The sequence below is a fragment of the Teleopsis dalmanni genome, chromosome X (assembly GCF_002237135.1).
Source record: "Teleopsis dalmanni isolate 2A chromosome X, ASM223713v2, whole genome shotgun sequence".
Classification (NCBI taxonomy): domain Eukaryota; kingdom Metazoa; phylum Arthropoda; class Insecta; order Diptera; family Diopsidae; genus Teleopsis; species Teleopsis dalmanni.
Window position 1 is genome coordinate 81,692,224 of NC_051848.1, and position 21,577 is coordinate 81,713,800.

Sequence of the window (21,577 nt, forward strand, 5' to 3'; positions counted from 1 at the left end):
CAGCTCATATTGAAAAAGTAGGAAAATATAAGCGGTAATTCGACATATTACGTACCACTCTTGTCTCCTCTGAAAAATATTTTTTGTCAGATAAATTCTCTTTTTCTATGATCGGCCACATACAGTATATTGAAATACTCAAGGGTGTTAGTAGACTAGCGCTAGGGTAGTTAGAGAATATTAATGATTGTTTAAGAACAATGTTTTTGAGAAACTGAATACATGTAGTAAAAATTCACTGATAATTAGAGAATAATTGTATGTACACCGGTTTAGATGCTTAATGCATAATGATGCAAATATATCACCATGTTATGTTATTTATTATGTTTTATATAAGTAAACTAATATATATTATATATAATAAACTATGGAAGTGTGTTTTTTATTAATTTTATTTTTTTATATTTTAGGTAAGTTCGAATAAAATAAAACAAATTTTTGCAAATTCGGTAAGTCTTTTATCAACTTTTAAGCTAGCTGGAAAAGATTTTAAGCCCTGATGTACGTTAACGACTAAAACACACAGTATCGCAATACTGTCGCACTTGCGATGAAAAATATATGCAAGTGATTTCAGACCAGCCGCTGGACAACCGTAAATGCGGTAGAATTGTAATTGAGCACATATATAATTAGTCTTGTGAGTTTTGCCGCGCGTTTTTTACCGCCCGTATTTTGCCGCTTGTTTCTTAAACACCAAGACTGTAATAAATATATTCTTCTTAGAAATGTACTTTGTAGAACATTGAAATTTTTAAAAGTTGAGTGTTTTAAAGAAACTAAATAATTAATTTTATTTTTAAAATTTTTAAATGCAAACACAGTAAGTAATGAAGCACTATTTTAGGTTAATTTTAATTTTCAGTTGTGCCTTAATTATTAAATGTTGGCATAAAAATTATTTTAATTAAAGTATTACGCTTTGACAAATGAAAAAATTATTTGCTTGGTTTTCTCTTAACTGTTCGCTTTTTGGTAAATAATGGTGCCATCTGTGATAAAAATAACTACTATAGGTGGTTGGTTCCAGTTACAGGCCACTGTATAACTTCCATGTACCTCATTTAGAGATTTATCGCCGTTTTGCTACCACATTTCTCGCAAGAACTCCTAGTATAAAAGAGTAAAGACTAAATTCATCCCGTCGGATTCAGATAATTTAATAGGTCTATCGTCTTCATCGATAAACAGTCTGCTAGACTGTTAATGAAGTATCTTCTAAAAAACCTATTTCCGGACATTCATATGAAAACGTATTATGGATTCTTTTTCCTGTGGGTTTCCACAACTTCTGCAGTGAGGATTATAGGATGTACATAGTTTCTCTGCATGGGTTTCCATACACCAATAACCAGAGAAAACTCAGTTAGCCTTGCAGTATTTACGCGGTCTCTTTTGATGAGTTCCGAGGATGTAATTTTTTTATAGGTGGGCCATGTTTACCTGTAAGTTGCATTTCACTTAAGTGTCTTCCATCTGTTATTGGCAAGTTGAAAAAAGTAAAATATAACTACTATATTTAAATAAGTTATGTACAAAACTTATTTGTTATTACCATTAGGCGTTCCTAATAAAAATGTTTTTAATGATCGTAAATCACACTGCAGTCTTTAAGAAGGAATCCATTCCTTTACTTAAGTTTTCAATCAATCATGTAATTTCCGATAATTTCCTTCAACTAAAACTTATTAACATAACTAATAACAAAACTAATAAATATATATACAACACTCTAACATACAAAAGAAAAAACTAACTAAAATATATCGAGTGACTTAAAAATGCCACTTACTTCCGTATTTTTGTATTTTACGGTTTTCATACCCGGCATTTAAATGTTATTCATTCCTTGAATTAATGTTGAATGGGCGCATATGCGTGCTTGTGAGTTGTTGTCGTAGTCCTTTGTGTCCTTTAGAGAATATCTAATACGTTAATCATTTCACTGACGCCAACATCATACCTTTTCCATAGCAAATAATAGGCACAACTTAACCATATTCAATACGTTGGCCTTAAAATCCCGTCTTTGTCTCTCTCGCATATCCTTTAAACGCTAGAAAACAAGTAAAAACCTTGTGATTCATCGCTGTAATGCAAAATGCGGTTATTTCGTTGGCGCCGTACTGCTGTTGAATATACGCGTGCCTTCCGTCTGTGAAACCGACGTTCCAAAATACTGTGAGCAGTTAGTTCCATACACTTCTTGTTGTTGGGTTATTATTCACCATTCAAAGTGCAGGTGAACTTTTTAATGAAATTAAGTGCACATACTCAAATCTGTTCTGTTTGGTTCCTTTGTACAAATTTGCTCAGTTTCGATTTAAAACATCTATTATTCATGCTTTAGAAAATTGTTTTAAAAACCGCTTTCCCTTTGTGCAGATATGACTAATGAGCGACTGATTGCTCTGCATATTGTGTTCGAAACTTTCGATATTACAAACGAATAGGTTGATGAGTAACGGTAACTGCAAGGGTTTATGTGCTGCGCTACGTAAGTAGTGAGAAAAAGTAGTGAGAACTTTGCTTCAATAAGTAAAATTCGAAATTCGCAATTTGTTGGCAGTAAAAAGTCGTTTTATTTAAAATTTGAATATTGTAAGTGCGGCAGTTGCACCTATTAATATTAGTAACAGTAATATAAATATATATAAGTATTTAATAAGTCACTATTATTACTAGGTTTATGTTAGTATCGGTGATAAAATGCAAAAAATACACTATAATAAAGTTACGCTTAAAAATAATGAACGATATTTGAGTTACTATACTTCTATTTTGGGTTACTATACTACAATACTTTATCTACATATATAGCCTCTAATGTTTTTAATTTTAATATATAACCATGAATATATCTTCAATTCTGACATGTATTGAAGTAAGCAATAAGCAAAATAAACCAAAACAGCTATCAAAATGACGAATTATGAACGAAGAAAAAATTTATTGTCCTGATCAAGATTATCCAAAGCCATATATCCTGTGGGCTTTAGTCTGTTAAACATGTGAAGTAATTTAATATTTGTCGCATTATTGATGCGAATTAACTAAAATCTGCTATAAAAATTCGCTTATATGTGCATAGACGATTTAAATACATATAATCCTTTAAACATTGTACACAAATATTTGTAGTTAATATTGGTACGTTAAAAGTATTAGATCTTTGTGATTATTATTATTCTTGTTAGCATTACTGCTTCCGATAAGTGCAAACGTCTATTCTGATCTATTAAGAGACTTATGTCGAATTTCTCCACAAGATCCAAAGTGATTATACGAGGGCGGTTTGATAAGTCAGTGACTTTTTGATTAAAACAATTTTTTTTTCGGCAATTAAACATTTTATTTTTCTACATAATCACCTTTTAGCTCGTTATATTTAGTCCAGCGGTTTTGTAATTTTTTTATTCTCTTCAAATAATAGGTTTTCTCAAAACTCTTAAAAATAAGCGTTTGTTTCGGTAATGACTTCTTCATTCGACTCAAATCTTTTACCGCCCAGCCATTTCTTTAGGTTTGGAAACAGAAAATAGTCGCAGGGGACTAAATCTGGAGAATATGCTGGATGGGATAGCAGTTCGTATCCCAATTCGTGGATTTTGATCAAGAATGCTTAATCAGCACACGAAATTCACCTTTTTCCATTTTCGTAAAAATTCACTAGGTTGTCTGCTTTGAACGGCTATCAAACACCAACTGAACGACGTAGCTTGCTCAAAATTAGAAAGTTGCCCACTGGTAGATTACACCTGACGACAGCAGTGTTGCAATTGGAGTAACTGCGCGGGAAATTCAAAAAGTCACTGACTTATCAAACCGCCCTCATATGTTAGAAATATTAAATATATATTAATTGACATTTATTACCATTGACATTCAAACAGCTCAAATGACTCGATAATATATATGCTGAAAGTATTCTTAGGTCAAAAAGGTTTGAATTCAGATTGATTCTTGGATTTATAATTAGACTAGCTTTCACCAAATAACACAGGTGTTTACATCAAAGATAAAACTGAAGGACACTGAAACCTGGGTATTTTATGAAATGTGATGTAAAAAATGATTTGATTTTATACGTGCCCAGAAATATTGCAGAAGCAATACCATCAGGATTTCATTGAACAAAGTAAGGTCTGAAGTCTTGAACCAGGGATAGGTTTATTAAACACCTTAAATTGTACAGATTTATTGATAACAAAACTGGTATATATTAATATTCTTTATTATTATATGATTAAAATTGCTATTTGTTTATTTAATTGGTTATTTCTTTTTTCTACGCATCTAAAATCGTGTATAACATTTCTTAAGAATACACAGAAATTTTTTATTATTATAAATAATAATAAATATTTTCAATAACAACTTATAATGAATATTTGACATTATTCGAAACTATTGCAAGGTTAGCTCAAAATGCAACTAAATAAAAAGATTCTTTGTTATGAACATAAAAGGTTTAATTGACGTTGTATATATCGATCAATGATTATATTATAGAATATCTCTGTGCACAGTTTATTACATCCTTATATAATACATTTTTTCATAAATTTGTTTATACTTCCACGAAACAGATTATTGTAATAATAATAATATGTTAAGTCCAGATGGATGACATTCAGACGGAATTAAGGTTAGATAAATGCCGAATTCAAGCCATCCGAAGGGGTATTCACAATTCACACTGAGACAAACATTTACATATTACAGTTATGGTTAAAATAGACTTTTATAAATACTTAGGACTATTGCAAGATGCACATTTACAAAAGTGAAGTTGGGCGGGAAAAATAAATTAAATGTGATTATTAGCTAATCTATATTCTTTCAATTATGTTAGACTACAGTGACCGAATTGACCAAAAAAATAGAGTATTTTGTCGTTTGGATTCAGTGTTGTCTGAAGAGTAAAAAATCGATGAATGCAGCTCTAAGGCTCCTCACGGAAAACATATGAAATAACCTTGGTAGCCATTTATTGACTTCAAATCGTCAACAGATAGCTCTTCGTCGGGATGTATATGCTGAAACTGAGAGTTTTGTGTCCACTATACAGGATAGCGTAAACATATTCTTAAAAAACATATAGATAATAATAGATAATATGTCCAAAATGTGTTTCAGTCTCAGAAACACTTTATAACATAGGAATACCTAAACTGGCACAGTGCTGTAGATAAGGTAATGCACCAAACGCTTGCATTAAGCGTTGGTTGATCTCTGAAACTAGTCCATTTTACCAGTACACACCAAATGCAGTGCTAGAAAACACCAATTATAGTATGTGCTGGGATCGATAAGCTTATATAAGTTTATATGGACTACGCTTTAATAGAGCATATATGCTTTATGCTTACCATCCGGAATTATGTAAATCCCAGCATTTACACCTCCTCGTTATGTCTAAAAAGGTGAATGTTCCGTTCTTTTAGTTACAAGAATGTATTGAAATTAGTTTTTGAAAATAGATGAAATGTAAATATTATAAACGGTTTTCCAATAATTTGCTATGTTGTTGATTATAACTATAGCTTAAATTAATTTGACATCGTACAATTCTCAGTTTTTTAAAAATACTGCCTTTGCTCCTGAAAAAAAGGCTCTTCCAAAAAACTTATATAAATAAACATTCTAAAGAAATCGACCAAAAACTTTCATTCGACGGAATTATTTAGCATAAAACAAAAAACTTTCTCAGCATTACGTTCCTAGATTAGGTTTTAAACATAAGAAAGAACAAATCATGCAACAAATAATGCGTCTGCGAACAGAATAGTATTGAAATTTAACAATTAAAAATAAAAATATAATTAATTAATTAATTCAATTATTCTACAGCTGATTTATGATTTTGTTGTAATATAAACACAGCAAGTGATTTTGTTAATAAAACTTTCACAGTAAATTAACAAAACTCCAGAAAAATTTGCGAACATAAAAGTCAAGTACGGCTTTGGGTCAGTTGGTTAAGGTGTGCTGACTCTGAGCTTCACATTTGGCAGGACCCGAGTTTGATTCCTGGTACTTGCAGTCTCAAAAATAATTATTTACGAATAATTAAATACAAGAATTATTTCCAAGACCACTGATGATGGGTATTTGGCAATACTCGAAACAAACTCAAGTACGGCTTTGGGTCAGTTGGTTAAGGTGTGCTGACTCTGAGCTTCACATTTGGCAGGACCCGAGTTTGATTCCTGGTACTTGCAGTCTCAAAAATAATTATTTACGAATAATTAAATACAAGAATTATTTCCAAGACCACTGATGATGGGTATTTGGCAATACTCGAAACAGCTGTATGGTCAGCCAAAAATTCAATTAATTAAAATAATATAAGAAGATATTTTTGAAGATATGATTTTTGTTGTTGTAGTTCACTACTGTTCGAAAAACGTTTATAAAACAAATAATAATTTTTACGAATAATATTTCTGTTCTGAGCTTTATCAGTTCTATATCTTTTAAGAAAACTGTAGCACTGTTAAGCTTAGCATAAGCGATTGGATTTGTTAAATGGTCAACAAATACCCAAAACAGGCAAAAATAATAACTGGCAATTAGTCAAGATACGACTGGTGGTATATCGTTATTGAACCGTGATATTGTTAATACAATGGCTTCATTTTAATGCTATAAAGAAATATATTGAGGAAATGCAGTAAGACCTGTAGAACAAAACATACACTCGCTATTAAAATCAATATTAAACTTAGATTTAGAGCATAGAATTACCTCCATCTATTATGAATCATCATGGTACTTTTTAAAAAATTGATTATCTTATGTATTTTTTTTTGGGAATTTATTAATATTATTTTTTTATTTTTTTATCTTTTTCTTTATTTTAAATTTTGTTCTAAGCTTTACCAAATTTGAAGGTTTTCGCTTTCAAACTTAGGAAATTAGTTTATTCGTAGTTTTTTGGTACATAACCTTGCCATTATATTAGTAACTTTAAATTGATGGAACACATATATTTTTTCCATTTCTCATATTTTCCTTTGTTATGAAATAAGCCGGTATTTCAACCAAAATAAAAACTTAAGAGGCCGAAAAAATCAGACAAAACGAAAAAACAAATCCTTGAGTTTAATAACATGACTAGGGGTGGCAAACAAGTATTTGGTAATGCCCGAAGAAGGCGCACAAATAGTATCTGAGGGTACGAATGTGTATGTGTGTATTGCCACCCTGCCTGCTATCACATCACCAATTCAACAATATCCAACAACAATCTGGAAATGTTGGCGCATGACTAAAAGCTATTCGAAAAATGATTTTCGAATTCGAAGTTTGAAAAAAGAGAGCGTCTGTTACCCTCTAACAAGAAGAAAGTCTCTTATACGTACGAATTATAATACGATGTGTTAAGTAGCAGTACTAATATTAATATAAATGTTTTTAATAAAATTAAATATTAATAATATATATATATTATAAGATTAATTTTTATTTATTCATATATTATTTAATTTAAAGTTATGTATATTTTTTTAAAATATTGAAATTTCTTAAATGCCGTTATAAATTAGTCAAATGTTTGTGTTCATGCGAAAATACTCTGAAAATATTTTCGAATATCGAATTACAAATTTATGGTATAAACTCTCACATATCCTTTCGCATTCGAACATTGACTGGAAGTGCTCCCCAATTGTTAATGTCCTTGCATTTCTTCACCGTCTGTCCAGCAGTTGTGGCGTATTTTACATTCTGGTAAGAATTTTCAATCCACATAATTTAGTTTGACTTTAACGTTCGTTGCGGTTGTTAGGTCTCGTTCCACAACGTAATTTCTTAACGTCTTTCATACATAAACAAAACGAATCTCAAACAGTTCTAACAAACGTTGTGCATTAATATATCAACTGTTCTATCAAAATCAAATAATTTTAAAAATAAATATAAAATACAAAAATAAATAATAAATAGTAAATAAACAAATCTAAGACTGTAAAATATTTAAAATTAGAACGTGAATAAAAAGCCGTCAGATCTTATCTTTTTTAATAATTTTAAATTATTAAAAATCGCTTAACCATCCAAGTTTAACAATAATTTTGAACACATTTCTGATTTGTTTAATTCCGTGTTGAATTTTTAAATTTCGAATTATATTAATAAAAAATATAAAAAAACAGAAGTTTTAAATAATATTATTAAAAACACAAAAACAGTGAAGCATCAAAATAAATTAAAGGAAATAAGAAAATTAACAATAAAAAAACTGGAACTGTTGCTTAATTGTTATATTAGCAAACATATTTGTGTGCATTTAGTGTATATCTTTTCTTATTTATAGATCGTACGATCATCGTAGTAAACGTAATTTTAGATCATACCAACACGATACAATATCTAAGGCATTATTATCTAAGGCCAGCCCAACAACAAATCAAGCAAATCAAAATAAGCCAATATTTTTTAAAACCGAGCACTGCGTCCAAAAGTATATATCAGCTTTCTTAATATATATAGTACATAATCTATATATAAAGAGAAATCGTTTACATTTTTGTCTATATAATAATATTAAAAGTCACGTGTAAAATCAGTAATTTATTGCCATCATGTTGATTGGATTAGTACGCGATTCTGTTATGCAGTGCTTCTGCCATACCTGCCGGGCACCAATTTTGCCAGCTGGTAAGCAAATATATTTTAAATACTAAATAAAAATAATTTATTAAGAAAATATACTTGTTTAGCAAAACAAAAAATATTTTAAAAATATCACAAAAATTTGCAAAAATCATTTTGAAACTTAAATATTGAAAAAAAAACCACAAAATATTAGAATAGATGTAAAAAAAGAAAAAAGACTATCTATATTGAACTGGTAATTATACGGTAGGGAAGTATAGTATATGTATAAAATTTCCTTTAAAGTGAACAACTTTTAAAAAAAAAAATTTTTTTAAATTATTAAGTGGTACCGCTTGACTTAATGACGTGCCTAATGAATGAACAAAAGTTACATATTATGAGCATTCATTTCAAAGCGTTTTCACAGTATTTTTATTATTTTTAGAGTACTGTCTTCAAATGCTTAACATATGTATATAATAACCCTGGGGTATTATACATATGTGGACTTAAGTCACACCCTTAACTATCTATGATACATCAACTAATGTCAATGACAAACATTATACGTACACTGAAGTCAATCTTTTATAGCTATACCAATTTCTCAATTTCCCAAAGAGTGAACTTATTGTTTGATTCCTAACGCCTTAATCCTGAAAGTTTCTGCTCAGCTCTGTGTTGAATATACGCAATATAGTAAGTGTGTGATAACCCATTAAACAATGAGCTGCGACAATGATTGTAAGCAAATTGCTACTACTTCTTACTTAATATCAAATAGCATTTGTGCTTTTTTAGTACATTATCGTTCAAAGTTGTCCGTATGTGGAAGATATATTCAGTATGTCAGTTATATGCGTTCATAATCAATCGAATAATTGTATTATAACAAAAAATCTATAAACCATTTTTCATATATTCTGACAGTGTGAAAGCTTTTTTAAGCGGGTATTGACAAGACCTGCAATTCTTCACCTTCTGAGACCTTCTACACTTTATCTAAAAAATGAAGACTGGAAACTTGTTACACATATCACAGTTGAAAAAAATGTCTACTCTTTAAAGCATCTGTTTAATAGGATTTTATTTTTAGTTTATATCAAGTCCACATTCCTTCATACAATGTAGAATTATCAAACTATCGCTTTTATGGTATATTTTTGAGATATTAAAACCGTTTTGTTGAGTTTTTAATTCACTTATTGTATTCATAAATTCACATCATTAAATTAAGTCATGAGACTTGATATGAGCCATTTTTGTTTATGTTCTGTAATAATTTATTTTAATCACGTTCTTTCAATTTAATATTAAAAAATAAAGAGTATTGTAAATACACAAATAAAAAATTAGTTTTTAATAATAATCAATATTATGATTAACTAACTTCGGAATATAAAAATTATTCCGTTACTTAATCCTACAGTGATATTTTAATAACACTTTATGTATCTATATTAGATTAGTTATGTTGTAACTAATCTACAATTCAAAAATGTAAGATATATGGTAGTACACCTATATAATCAATTTTAGAAAATTTTAGATCATTTTTATATTTCTCCTTGACAGAAATTTTATATTGAATAGAACTTTGTCATAAATTTCACACATCTAGTTTTGTTATAAATCAAACACTTACTCTGTTCTCTTTAATTCTCTAAAATTTGTTTTTAATTTAAAACTAAATGTTAATGCATTTATATTATTTATTTATTACTATTATTTACAAAATATTAAATCTTATAACTGAGAAAAGAAAAACGAGAGCTAGCACTTATAAACTTAATGCATTTAAAAAATGTTGAAGACGGGGCTAGTGGGGTATAAAATCGTTACTGTAGAAAATTTGTTGTTTTTTCCATGTACATAAATAGGTTAGGTTAGGCATTTTAACTCTATCAGCTTTAAACCTTAATGTATACACAGGATATTACCTAACTAAATGGCGTAAATATAGGTGATAACTTTGGGGGCGTTAACTGTTGACATTCTCTTTCGTCAGAACACTGTAAGTTAAATATAAAATCTGCTGGCAAAAAATATTGTCTTGATTATAAGGGAATAATATACAAAAACAAACAGGATTTTTGAAGATATAACGAAACCTTTTCCAAAAAAGTAACTTTCATTTTCACTTTAGTTTTCGAAATCATTTAAATGCAAACCCGTACCAGGCATCAGAGAATGATTAATGGACTAAATATTGGAGAATGGTTTCAACTATTGGTTGGAAATTACCTTATTTTCTTTCTAATATTTTTAGTTTCTTAAATGTTAATTTTTTATTCTATGTTATAGTTGTAAAAATAGAAAGAATTAGCAACCAAGAAGTTTTAAAAAACAAATAAAAAATCTGGCGAAATAACACATTAATAATAATGTTTGTTATATATTTTATATTCGGCTATAGGACACTTTTTAAATATTAAATTTAATTTTAACAAAAAGTGACCTATAGCCGAATATAAAATATATAACAAACATTATTAAAAAAACCAGATCGAGAAATAAATTCAAAATTTAATAAATTAATATTATTTTTTAAATAATAAAATAAAAATGTAATAATCTGTTAATTTTGAAAATATATACAGATAGTGGATACTAATGAAAGCCTGTTCTAATAGAGGCGAGACTTAGATCTTTGGTATGTCTTGAAGTAACCAAATATAAATGAAGCTTACTTAAACCTTAAGAAACTGATTCATTCAAATACTAAAAGTAGAAATAATACATAATAATAAATTCTTTACCTTAAGATAATATTTATATTTTATTAGCATATTAACATATTCTGAATATTAACATATTCTGATATATTACGTTAAAATATTCTTAAAAAACTCGAAGTACAGATTTTATAATAGCCCCCATATATAATATTACATACCTTATAGAAAAACATAACTAGGAAATGAACTAAATACCGTTAAAACGATTAATTAATATTAAAATTAAGTATAAATTAAATGAAATATCAAATTAATACTATTTAAGTTATATCTATTAATATTAAATTAAATATTTATTGAATATAATTCAAAGATTTATTTTTACAAAACTTTAAAAGATGTGAACAAATAGATTCGTAAATAACAGTGAATGACTGACAAAATTCTGTACTGTATACTTTGGCAAAAATAATTATATATCTTATCATTTGCCTTTAAAACTAAGGCGGGAGAAAGTTTTGCATGATAATTTGCATTTAAATTGAAGACATTAAAATTAAACTATTCTTCTCATAAGCGTCCGCAACGTTTGTCATTGAAATTTAAAACAAAGCATATAAGAATTGTAAATTTTGTTATATTTTTAATACTAATCATTTTTTTAAAACTAAGGCGGGAGAAAGTTTTGCATAACTTATATTTAAATTGAATACATTAAAATTAAACTATTCTTCTCATAAGTGTTCGCAACGTTTGTCATAGAAGTTTAAAACAAAGCATATAAGAATTATAAATTTTGTTATATTTTTAATACTAATCATTTAAGAAAAAAAAAACAACTATGAAGTCCAAATAAAAATATACAAATTTAATACATTGGTAAATAAAGGAAACATATGTCACATGCAAAGAAATGGAAAACGATCGCAGATAAATATGTTATATTAAAATCAAAATTCATTTTAAAAACAATTTTACAATTGTGGCCATATAAAAAAGCTATCCAACAAAGCACATAATAATTGTAAATTTGCCTATAATTTTTATCATTACAATCAATTAATTATTTTTTTTTTAAGTGTCAGCTTATATACAAATAACACCTCAATAAAAATAAATAATTTTTATTATTAAACTTAGTAAAATATGATAAAAAAAACAGTGATCTAAACTTAATATTGTACGAGATTTTAGCTGTGTTAAATGGAAGCTATTAAAATGTAATTTATTTATTATATATATTTATTTTCGAAAATTGTATCGAAAATGTATTCTTAAAATATGGAAAAGCTATTTGAAAATAGTTCATTGAAAAATATTTAAGCATACCTTTTTGAATCATTTCAAAATATCTTACTAAAATATTTAAAGTATTATATTTGAAAATTAAAATCATTTTCTTAAAACATTTAAAAATAAGTTATTAAAATGTTTAAAATAATATATTTATATATTAAAAATCATTTATTGAAATATTAATAATATTATATTTAAACATTAAATATAATTTATTAAGACATTAAAAATATTTTATTCAAACTTTCAAAATGTTTTATTTAAATGACGAAATTATTAAATAAAATATTTAAATTATTTTATTAAAAATATATTAGTATTATTATATTATAATAAATATTTAAATTATTTTTTTTTTAGTATTAAAAATATTTGTTTAAATTATTTAGAATATTTTATTAAAATATTTAAAACGATTTTAAAATTTTTCAAATGTTTAAAAAAATATTTAATTAAATGCCTTGAAAATATTTTATTAAAATATTTAAAGTATTTGTTTGAAATATTAAAAATATTCTATAAAAACTTGAAAATATTAAAAAATTTTCAATAATATATAATTCTGACATTTTTTGTTTTTTCGTTCGTAATTCATACCATTACTCACAAATATTCAACTTCACTTGATTGACGTAACCAGTTTACCAAAAAGAAGAACCGGAACACTACAAAACCCCAAAAAATCAATGATTATTTTCACCCAACTATGCGGCACATTTTCCTAGTCACGTGCGCGTCTCCTTCATATAAAAAATTATTTTGGAACAATATTAAAATGTTATTGCATTTTTTTCAGAAAATTATTTCACTTATTAGTATTATCTTCTTATATAATATGAAAATTAAAAATTATATGATTTAAATAAAATGATTGTTGAGCTGCTAAACGCCTTGAAGTAGGCAGTATAAATTTTATGTTGCGACATCAAATGAAGATTGTTGGCGCCGTTGCTACTTTTGATGAGTCATTTCAGAAGTCGGCACATGGCACGCGAAAAAATAAATAAAATAAAATCAAAAAAATTACTACTTATATTTGTTTTTTAGTTTCAGTTGATTTTGTTGCTTTTTTGTTGTTAGTGTGGCTGACAATAGTCAATAGTAGTAATCATAGTACATAGTTGAGGTAGTAGCTGAGGAGGTATGGGTTATGGTGTTGGTGTTGGTGTTGGTGACGATGGCGATGACGATGACGATGATAGTGACGGGGAACAACGACTGCGACGGTGATAGTGATGGTAATTGTGATGGTGACTGTATTCACGATAGGTATATGTTGGCGGTTACGGTGTTTTGTACTGCAACTACAACAAGTACCATTACTAGTTCACTTTGTTTTTGTATTACAATTTTAACATTACAACAACTAAAAGGGCCATGCACAGCACCGTTTTACCAAAGGGCAAGAGACATAATGAAAAAGTCGGAAGGCAGAAAGAGGAAAGCAAAGAATTGTTAGAAGAAAGCCAAGCAGCAAATTTTATTATTTCCACAAATGAAATAAAAACTTAATAAAGAAAAAAAATAAGAAAATGTAAATGGAATGAAACAAAAATGTAGAAGACAACTATTACAAAAACAACAACAGCAACTACGATAAACAAAATGCAGGCAGAAATACTATTAAGTGAACAAAAGAAAATGAGGAAAACGATTTAGATTTTTTTTTGATTTTGTGTTGCCTTCAAATGGTCTTTTATGTTTTGTGGGGGGTTTTCGCTTTCGCCATAGTGTTTGTGGCTAAAAGTATTGGTAATGAAAAAAGTGTCATCAATGCTTATTTTTTTCTATACGTTATAGTTTATTCGTTCTATTCTTGGATGGATCTTTATCCTAGAAATGCATTTTTTTTCGAAAAAAACTAAAACTAAAACAAAAAACTTTTAAGAACATTTTTGTTTCTGGTCAGAGAATTGTTTTTAATAAATAAATAGGTTTTGCTTTGTTTCCAAAACTTCTTCACAACTCGTATAAGGTCAACAAATGTGTATATATGTTTAATGTTTCTCATATACAAACTAGATGTTCCACCCGTACTAACCATACTCAAAAATAAGCATTAACAAAAAAATCTTGATATCAGTTACTGGATTAATTAAATCATACGTTAAAATGCAATACTGCATAAGAAATTGAATCCATGTCAAATACAATGACAACCCTAACCATTCACTTCATACACCGATCGAATCAATGTTCAATAAGTATGTATATAAGCTAGTGTACAAATATAATATAAACAAATATAATATATATATAGTGTACAAATATAATATATATATCAAAACTTAATATATAAAAAAAAACTTCATGTAAATAGCACCAAATTTCTAATGAAAATTTTACTCGCCTAAGTATTGCTAGTTTCGATTGTTATTTTTATTAATTTATTATTTATAGTTTTAAAGCGGTCTAATTAGTCATTATTTAAATAATGACTAGTTATTATTATTATTATTAATACAAGTTTTAAAATTATTTTTAAAAATTATATGTTATTTTCACCAGTATATCGACTATAGTTTAGCATATAGTCATCTTCAGTACCTTAAAGATAATAAAAATAGTAAATAAAACTTTGATTATTTTTTATTAATTTTAAAAACGTATTAACATATAATATTACTATATATGAAAAAATTTATTTATTTTTAAATTTATTATTTACTTATTTATATTAATTTATATATAAATATATCATTTTATCAAATGCTTTAGCGATATATACAACAATTACATTGAAGTTCAATATAAAGTTTACCGATCAAACAGCTCCAAATATAAATATTAATTTTGCATGAAATCAACATATATATGTATAAATACATTTAGAAATTTATATATATAAATACATTTAGAAATTTATATATATATAAATACATTTAAAAATCTATATATATATTTATTTAGAAATTTATATAAATAAATTTTTAAATGTATTTATATATATATATTTTTATTTCTTGTCAAATTTATATTTATGTTTGGAATTGTTTGATTTGCAAACTTTATATTGGACTTTAATGTATTTGTTGTATATATCGCTAAAGTATTGGATAAGATATGGCATCATGAGTTCATCGTCAAACTAAAATAATATGATATTACTGTTGATATCATAAAACTTTTTGCTAGCTTTTTATCAAGTTGAATTTTTGGTCAAAGTTTAAAACCATTTTTCATATGCAATGAAAATTAAAGCGGGCATCTCTCAAGGATCCCCATTGTGTCCTTAGTCTTCTAATTTGTATACAACAGTTTTTTTTGTCCATTTGCTAACAATACCTGCATTTTGCATGTTGACAAAATTACTGACTCTGTTGTAAACTCCACCTTTAAAGATACTTCCGAAGGTGGAGAATTAGAGTAAATGCTAAAAAAACGAAAGCTATTTTAGCACAAGCTGTGGAAATTAAAATCGAAGAATAATTCAGTCTAAACACACTTGACTAAAGAATTTAAGGATCAAAAACTGGCTTGTAATATAATGTAGAATGCTCTGACCTTATTAATACATAAAAAAGTGTGAGAAATAAAATTCTGCTGTATTAGCAAATAGTTAGATATAAATTACTTTATGGTTCTGTACGGCAATGTTACATCATCCAGCAATGCTGCTTTAAACAGATCAAAATGTTGTACTGAAACATATGCTAAACGCTCCATGGTATATCATAGATGAAGGTATAGACAAAGATTTAAGACTCGAGACTGTGCAAAAGCAGATTAAAGACAGAATACTGAAATCGTTTGATTTGATGCGCAAACTAAACCAGAATTGCATTCTCTTAAAATAAATGTAATATTCAGTCCCTCAGAAAGATATACTGGGCTTTAAACTCTATTTCTGTAAATTTACCTGACTAATTTATTATTATAACTTCATGAACCTCCTGTTACAATGTATCACTTAAGTGGTCCAAAACACTATTGAGTAGAAGTGCTTCATCAAGCAATGAAGAATGTTATTTGAAAAAATTCCATTTTGCAATGGTGCGGATTCATTTGCCAGCTCCATAACATTATAATACACCAATTTATATGTACAACTGTGTATGTAAGAGTTAATATATAGACTAAATTAATCATAGATAAACAGCAACCAATTTTAATATAAAAATGAAAACATAAATATATTAATTTTATATGTATTTATTTTTAAGAATTAAATTTGATTATACATTAAGAGAGATAAATGTTGATTACACTCTATAAATGCATTTATCATAAACGTTTGTATAGGGAAATACGTATTTTTTACTTTTAAAAAATAAGGAATAGGATATTTTTAACGGAAAATAAGAAGGAAAATTTTTCGAAACAGAAAGATGCTGAAAATACATTGTCTGTCCGTCCGCATAGATTTAAATAATTCAAACAGACTTACTTATTTCTAACAAAATCATATATAAGATATTTATTAAGTAAAATTAAGCCACATTGTTTTAAAACATCGATAAAACCTATACCTCTTAAGAATTAGAGAGGGAAAATAGTTTTCATGTGCATTCTGATCTAGACGTTAACATGATTATTTGTAATTGAGTTTATGAACCTAAAATCCTTTCTTTTTAATCTCATTTGACATTGTTTTACTAAGATTTTCTATCCAGCTTATTAAGGTGGTTCAAAGCACAACCCACGCGCCATATGCGGCCCGCAGATAATATATATGCGGCCCGCGACATGTTTCTAATCTACCTCAAATACACAAATTTACCTAAAATTACAATAATTTATTTTTACAGTATTCTTAAAAAATGAATTGAAATGAATTCATTTTTAATCATAAATCATATATTCTACAACTGCGTTTTTTCCACACAAAGATTATACTTGAAAATTGTACTATAATTTATTTAATAATTTGTCAGGGTATATGTTTCTATTTAACAATAATAAAAACAGTCCCAAATAATGATTATTTGTTTAGTTTTTAGTTTTTTACTTACTTAAATCATCAATTGGATTATGTTGACTTACTTTCTTTCCCCATTGAGATTTCAAAATAAGCTCTTTAAAGGCATCAGAGTTTTGATTTTATATCTACCATAATAGTCAAAATTTCACAACTGAATATGAAACACTAATTCTTGGTTTTGGTTGCTTTGACTAGCGGTTCAGCTTTTTCTTCTCTCTAAGTAGTGTAGAGGTAACGAGTTGTTACCTCATATCCGAAGATGAGATTCTAAGTTTTTGAAATTAACGTGCATGCTCGATAGAGGAAATTTTTTTGGAATATATGTCGACTAAGCTTATTAGTGGCTGTAGTTTTTCGCTGTCCTGTCGTTCAGCAGTTTCCTTTTCTTTTTTTTCTTCCCGAACCGTAAAAATTAGATATACGAGTATCACCAGTTTTGACAAATAGGACTTTCGTGTCTAGTAAATCATAATGAAACTATGTTATGTTGGTTTGAGTTTTTGTTACTCACTAAAGTACTCTAATTATTTTTGGTGATCTTAAAAAAGATTTTGGCTAAAAACTCATTTGTTAAAATTTTTTTTTTTAATTATTACTATATAGGCCTATTATTTTTGAAGTTATCTTCTAATATTTCTAATGATACTTATCTTTTGTTCGATTTTTGACTTTAATACTTATTTCATGTAGTATTTATGTTTTCCTCAAGCCGTTAATTTAATTGAAATAAAATATGCTTATACATTATCTCCCCAACCGCTTTTTTGACTTGAATTTGATTAATTAATTAAATCAGCCCTTAGAACCTTTTAAACTAATCATATATGGTATAATAGAATACAATTCCTGTTAGTTTCCAAAGATACTTTTAATCAACTCTTACTTACTTATCGGCACGAATTGGCCTCAAATGTTCCGCATTCAACTACTTAAGCGAAATATTAGCAAATTAGTTTGAATACATACGTGTTGATAAAAAATTTATTCTGCACGTACGCACTGAATATGTCTATAGATATGTAGTTGTTGGGTTAATAGGTTAGATGTTATGGTTTCTTAACTACTGACATAAACATAAATCACATTTCTTATCATTAGGAGAATCAATTATGAGTAATTGCATGTCGACTTCATCAGAAGCGGTACCAACAACAGTAGCGGATGTGCCTGCGTTGCTACGTATATACCATAGAAACAGAAACATAACATATACCGTTTCGTTTGCTACACTGTGTGGTGAGTTAAGCTCTGCATTATTGTTGTTGCTTTTTATCTGTGCGGATAAGTAAGGAATTCTGTAATAATACCGAAAAATTATGAGCAAATCTCTGCTGAATTTTTATAGCATAAATACTACCAATTTTATGATGGATCGCTTCCATGTGTGTCTATTCATTTACCGGCAAATAGTATGCGTCATATGATAACACTTCCATACATGTATACGAGTATCCTTATGTATCTTTGCCTAAATATATATATGAGTTCGACTGTATTTTGGAAAAATTGAGGCAATTTTATGCTTAACAAACAGCATTCGCTTTTCGCATGCAAACTCACAGATACGAAAACTCTTGTAGCAGCATAAATGCCACCACATGTTGTCTTTATGATACCGCTGCGGAAATGCACACTCAAACACATTGGTTGAAAGTATCTAACTACAAAACGCTACATAAGTTCATACGCCTAGTATACAAATTTGTAGAACAACAGTTGAGAGCAAAATTTTAATTAAAATGGTAAATACTAGCTGAAATCTAATTTAAACGGCTATTTTAACAATAAATAAAGTTTTATACTAAAAGAAACTAAAAGCAAAAAAAGTAATAAATATATTAAATCCTTTACTTCCTAGGAGGAGCATTGAGCCGCAACAAATATCTTCCACTTGGTGCAATTTGTGGACAGTAGTTTTAACTCTCCCCAGCTTTTCCACATGTGTAACATTTCCATGTCAATTTGCCTTCTCCAGGTGTGAGCAGGTCTGCCCCTGCTGAAATGAATTTAACTTTTTTAATTGATTTTATTATAAAATATTCTATTAAAAAAACATTAGAGATTGTTGGAATAACCAAATAATTTTTTATAAATAAGACCAAATAAATCTTATTCTATGTATTAGTGTGAATTTTAATCATATTACCACTCTTTAAACGTGGTTGTGGTATTAATTTTAGACTTTTTAAAAATTTTTTACATTAACTGCGTTAACACTTTCACAACGGGTCGCTAATTTTAGATTCGACAGCAGAAATATGTCACATATGACATGGGCAAGTTAGAAATCGTAACACTTATTATTTAAAAGAAAATTAACTAATAAGTTTTATCATAATTGGTTATTGCATTTTATTTTGAATTGAATTCATTATCGCCATATAATTTCTTTTATAACTATTACATATATATGATGAAACATATCTACGTAAAATGTATAAAAATGTTATATCAGATTTGTATTTCCAATACTTCCACAGTTTTACACTTTTTAGCTGTTAATTCCCAAAAACAATTATTAAAAAAAACACAATGCGTTTTATTTTACGTTGCTTAAAAATAAAACGCACTGCTTGCAACTTATATATGCTTTTCAAAAATAAGTTACACACAAAGGGTTTTATTTTTGCCTGCAAAAAATAAGAGTTATTTTTAAGTTTTTCGGTTTAAAGTAAGAATTATTAATTATTTATTATTATTAAAGTAATAATTATAATTAATAATTATTTTTGGGTTCTAAAATAAAAAGATGTTTGTGCGTAGAAAAGTAAAAGGCAAATAATAATAATTATTTTTGAAAAATATGACATAAATCATATTTAATTATAATTTTTTGAGTTTCATTTTATATGAGATGAATGTTGTTAAAATTATAAGTATACACTTAAATTAAAGCTTAGACAACTTCTTGGTTGATAATATAATATTATATACGTGAGGTATACACCTAAGCTATACTTTGTAATAATGATCCTTAAAAGTTCCAATCAATAATTACAATCATTGGCGAATAATGTTATTTTAAAAGATGTATATTATATTCTATTTTATATATATATATGATATATGTTAAGTTATTACATATATATATATATTACACATATGAACAAAAAATTATTTTTAATAAATTTGTCTAAAATTTTGCACTATACTGTCTAAATAGAACATCTCGTACAACGTTTCTAAACAATTTTCTCTTACGGTAATTTTATTTTATTTTCTTTTTAAACTTTTATATTCACAATTTGCTTTTTCTATTTTATTTTTTTTATTATTTGTTTCTCGTTTTATTTTTTAAAAACACTAAGTGAAGTGTAGTCACATTTAAATATCAGGCCAAATGTATATGAAATGAAGGAAAAATTAACAAAATGTGCTTCATTAACAAAATGTCGTCCTTGATGAGAATTAGAAAAGTACTTTATTCGCTTAAATAAACGTGCACACATTGAGAGATAGACGTTGTAGATATATACATATATATATATATATATTTATTTATATATATACGAAATGCATACAAATATAGCGAAGTTCTGGGGTTTTGCTCTACTTACTCCTTCAACATTTTTAAATAAATCCGCGGTTGCTGCAGTAATTTTTACAAATCAACATTAATTTTCGGGTAAAATATGCAACTCTAGTTATATGATTATAGCAATAAGAATCATATAATAGTATTAAGCATTTTAATAATATATAATATATAATATATATATATATATAATAATATAATATAGTTTTAAAATGAACTTTTTTTACTTTTTAGAGAAGGCATGTGTGTTTAAAATATAACTCTTCTTCTTCTTCTTCTCTTCTTGAGTTAGTGCTATTACGCACTTTTACTCTATAATGGCTGGGGGGTTTATCACTACCCCACACTAGGCTTTAACTAGGCTAAAAAATCATATCATTTATTTGTCTTTTAGTTGATGACGGACCTTAAATCAGCATATCTTCCTGAGAGTCCAGAAGTGGACTTGAGGATTGTTATGGCGGGGTTAAGTAGCGTATCAACTTTAGTGAATAATTTTAAAGCTCTGTCTCTGATATATTTTTACACTGAGTCAATCCT